This window comes from Belonocnema kinseyi, chromosome 5, assembly GCF_010883055.1.
Source record: "Belonocnema kinseyi isolate 2016_QV_RU_SX_M_011 chromosome 5, B_treatae_v1, whole genome shotgun sequence".
Taxonomy (NCBI): domain Eukaryota; kingdom Metazoa; phylum Arthropoda; class Insecta; order Hymenoptera; family Cynipidae; genus Belonocnema; species Belonocnema kinseyi.
Genome location: NC_046661.1, coordinates 105,838,039 through 105,842,934, shown reverse-complemented (window position 1 = coordinate 105,842,934; position 4,896 = coordinate 105,838,039). Strand labels below are relative to the sequence as shown.

The window sequence follows — 4,896 nt, the reverse complement described above, 5'->3', positions numbered from 1 at the left end:
AATCAGTCTATTTACGGATTTTCATTTGTATTATACTTGTTTGGCGAGGATACCGTAAATCTTGTTTGTTTTTACGCATTTCTAACAAGTTAGGAGATGCTTCTAAAAGGTAACAATTTAAACGTTTTTATGTGTTTCTTTTAAGTGCTTTATTCAAGATAGCTTGTATACTTGTACTTATTAGGTTTCTTAATTCAAGTCAAATTTGAAATTTAGCCTTATATAAGTTTACGTATTTGTTTTACGGTAAACGATTTTATTCAACCTACAATATTTAAAAATTGTAAATCGTGTTTAAGATCTGCAGCTATTTTCGGTATAAAACACTAACGTAACCTACTATTTTACACAAATGTTAAACCTCAATCTGTTAAGAAATTGTCAATCTTGTTCAAATTAAATTTATTTTTGTTTTGAAACGCCAGTCTACGATGTAAAACTGTTGCCTAAGCCAATTTTCAAAAATTATGAATCTTTTTTAAAATCTAATCATTTTTTGGTAAAAACCGAATATTTCTTATGAAAAATACTTTGTTATCTTAAAATTGTTCAAGACCAAACATTTTATTATTTTAAATAAAAATCTATGGACTTAAATCTAACGTTTTTCAATTTAAATATAACAGTTTCAAGTAAAGCAATAAAACCGTAAGTTGTTTACAAATTTTAATATATTACTTTTTATCACGAATATCAATTTACGAAAAAATTTGTGTTTTGAGCTAAATGCAACAGAAAATGACCTAGAATTGCCACAAAACCTTCCTCTTCAATATCATATTTTGCTGTATTTTGATTTAAAATACAGTAAAACTCTTCAGTAGCCCTCCCTTCTATGCCCTTTCCGAAAATTGACAACTCGCAGCAAGTACGTGTAACAGGAACTGCGCGGAATGCGCGGCGTCTGTGGTTGTCACTCAGGCGAGCACTCGGCCGTGAACAAACAAAAGCGGAGCGGGCTATAATAAGTTAGTTCACACTCACATTAGGCCTAAAAATCGGCGCTATAGAAAAGTTCCACTGTACAAATTTACGATATTAATCGCAAACGTAAAATTCAGGAAATTTAAATAAGGTAAAGCTCCAACTCGAAATCCTATTTAACCTCAGCATAAAATGTTTTTATTGAAATTGGAAGAAAGATGCCAACCAAATCCCTCTCCTTCTCTTTTTTATTTCTTTCGCCTTTTTTATCTTCATTAATATTAAATCATAAGACATTTTTTTAATAATCACCAACGTTTCGGCACTCACACAGCACCCCAATTAAGGCACAAAATACAGTAGTGATCAAAATTATTCTGTAGGCTTTTTTGAATCACTGATTAAGTTCTTATAATTTTAATTATGTCAGAGCTAAAAATGCTCCATTAAAAGGTTGCTTACTATCGAAATTCTGTATAGAATAAGCCCAGGATGAAACCAAATTGTGTATTTTTCAATTAAACCACGATGTTCTCTTTCTGACACCCGAGAACCAAATGAGGTTCATAATAAAAACCCATCACAAACATACCTGAAACATCCGCTGAGGGTCAAAAGGCAAACCTGTTATAAATATAGCTTCAATATCCATCATAAGCCCATCAGAAATAAAGAAAGTAAAAGAAAATAAAAATTTATGAAAACTCAGTTCTAAATATGATCATATTAGCAAAACTCTTGTTTAACACTTATTTTTCATTTTTCTTTTCTCATTTTTAGTATTGTCAAAAAAGACAGTTTTTTTTCTTTATTAGGAAAATTGTAATATTTTTTAAAATTTTAGTAGAAACATTTTATGGTGGATGTCCCAAGTTGGGTGTCGGATTCGTGGAATTATTTTCAGAAATTATTTACATAGATGCAAAAATATCCTCAAAATGTTCTGAAAGACTGTGGATCTTTTTAAACTCTAATGATTTTTTAAAAGAGATGTCAATTTTATATTAAAAACATTATGACTTTTTGAAATTATTCAAAATCGTACCTCTTATTATTTCAAACAAAAAATTTTTAGATAATTTTTTTCACAATACTGATACAGTTTTCATAGATACCAACCTATAATGATTCTCCGGTGCTTGCAAAAATGTTTACAGGTGGATTCAGAAAATATTAATCTTTGGACTTGGTTAGGATTTGTTTTACATTTAATATATTAGAAGAAAATGTGAAAATAAAATAGAAATAACAGCAGGTCTCTCAGCTTTAGTAAACAGAAGTCCCTAGGGTGAAATATGGGATAGGCCAGGGAAGGGGTCGTTACCCGTGCAAAATGGAACACCATATGTTATGTACAAAGGAGTTATTATTGGTGGCTTATTGGTGGCTTCCCTTCAAATTAATATACTTGGATATTAATGATGTAAGATCTTAATCGTATTAATAATATGGTATGCATAATTCATTAGATGACACGTTACTGATCATATAAGATAAACTTATCAGCATGGTTTTTAAGATAAAGTATAAAAAATGTGTTATAAGGGAAACTACCCTAAAATAGATCGAAAAAAATTCAACAGAATTTTGCTGAATTAGTTTCCAAAAATAAGGACAGTTTCGTTTTCAAATAAAGCTTATATATATAGTTGAATATTCTTACAGAAGAAATGTCAAAATAAATCGTCAAAGGGACGATCATAAACCCGTCATGAATGACTAGATATTCGTCTCTAGTATTGCTCCTGGGCATGACAAAATACTCATTTTTTGATCATTATAATTTATCATTAGTATACTTACTATTGAAATTAGTATATTTAGTAAACAGTAATTGAATCTATTATTATTGTATAAAAATCATTAGAACTTGATTTTTTTATGTCATATTCCGTAAGACTTGTAAAATTGGTACGAGGTATTTAATCTTCATAAAATTCAACTTAATTTAACTAAGCTTAGTAAAACTAAAGGTTTTGGGCTTTTTGGATAAATTCCAATTCACACTTTCTTTTTATTTTCTAATAACAAAATACTTGATGTAAAAACTTCACTAATCAAAAAAAGCAAAGACAATCTATAAATTTAAATAATTGCGATACAATCTTAAATATGCTAATTCCATCCGAGAAATTTGTCAAAATTTCTTGTTGGTTATCTACGTAAAAAAATATATTTCAGCTAAACTTCGCCAACAAATATAGGATCCTTGCTGACATTTCATACTAAAAAAATACAACTTTTCACCAGTTTTCTAGTAAATTAGAATCTTCTAATGTAAATCATTCACAGAAAAAACAGAAGATAAACTTTACATCGATTTCCGTCGAAAGATTCTCTGCAACAAAAATTAACTTCACAGGATAAACTTTACACAAATATCGGTTAAACTTTTTTTCGTGTTTCCAAGACAAACACATGTTTTTTGAAAGACGGGAAGTTGGCGAAACAGAACTTCAACCCTCTAAAATATTTTCTGAAACAAATTTTAATCATAGTTTTTTCTGTGTTATCTTATGTAGGATGCTTTCCCATATCCAAATTGAAAAGACGATAAGTTGAAAATAATGAGAAAACATGCGCGATACGTGAGTGACTTTTTTACGCTATTTTTAAATTAAAATATAAATTTATTCCTAATACAAAATATTTGTGTTTTATGATATCTACCACCTATAATTTTTTGGAGAAGGTTGAGGTCATTCTTAAAATAACTTTCAACGAGAAATTTAGTGGTGATCTTAGTTTTGACCTTGACTATGACCTTCATAGTTATTTCAAGGTCACCTTCCTTTTTTTAAACGGAATGACCCATTTTTGACATTGGCAATCAAAACAGCGGAAAATTTTACGTTGAAAACTGTAGTCAGGTCATAGGTAAGGTGTGGCCTTGATGGACGTATCAAGGCCATTCAAACTTCAATAATGTCTAAAAATTTTTTCGCAAGCTAACTTGTGAAAATAATCCTCTTACCTTACACTTACTTAAACAATATACATTGAATAGTGACCATAGAGTGACCTGGACCATGACCGTCAAGGTCATATCAATGTCATTTTTTTAAAATGAAACGACTCTGTTTTACTTCGGAAATACAAAAAAAGAGAAACTTTCAGATTAAGAAGTGTTGTCAGGTCATAAGTTAGGTTTGACCTTGATGTACATATCAAGGTCATTCAAAATTCAATATAATCAAGTTCATTCTTTGTTTTTTAATTGAAGCGACTCTGTTGGACATCGGAAATCGAAAAAAGAGAAAATTCCACATTAAAAAGTGTAGTCAGGTCATAAGTTAGGTTTCACCGTGATGTACATATGAAGGTCATTCAAAATTCAATATGGTCTGAATAATTTTTCGCAAGCTTGCTTGTGAGTCGCTTCAATTAAAAAACAAAGCTTGATCTTGATATCACATTGATGATCATAGTAAGGGTCACTCGATAGTCACTATTTAATGTACATTGTTTACGTAAGTGAATAAGGTAAGAGGATGATTTTTACAAGCTAGCTTGCGAAAAAATGTTCAGACCATATTAAAGTCTGAATGACCTTGATACGTCTATCAAGGTCACACCTTACCTATGCCCTGACTATACTTTTTAAGGTAGAATTTTCCGCTCTTTTGATTGACAATGCCACAAGGACAACCATATTTTGCGAAATTTTCCGCTTTGATTGAAATAAACGCAAAAACCACTCTAAAACTCATTTTTGGGGGGTTTGACCTTGCAAATCAAATTTGCGGCAGTTTCACTATCATATTCGTAGTCATCGCATTAAAATACATAGGTATATGCATTTTAATGGATTTTGGAGGTACACCCTATTCGGAAAGGGGGAGGGTCGGGAAGGCCTGTTTTTGGCCTAATTTATTTTTGGACCAAAAAATGTGAAAAAATCATTGTAGTATCTTATAAGTATCCCGAGTCGATTGCACGCTAAACGGACTACCCCCCACCCCCCAGCCACCT

General features: G+C 30.8%; 1 protein-coding gene across 1 annotated transcript in view; it reads left to right on the top strand.

Annotated features, from left to right (window-relative positions):
• Positions 1-4,896, top strand: part of LOC117173443 (potassium voltage-gated channel subfamily KQT member 1-like) — a 302,430-nt gene that overhangs the window by 39,389 nt on the left and 258,145 nt on the right. The window lies entirely within an intron of this gene.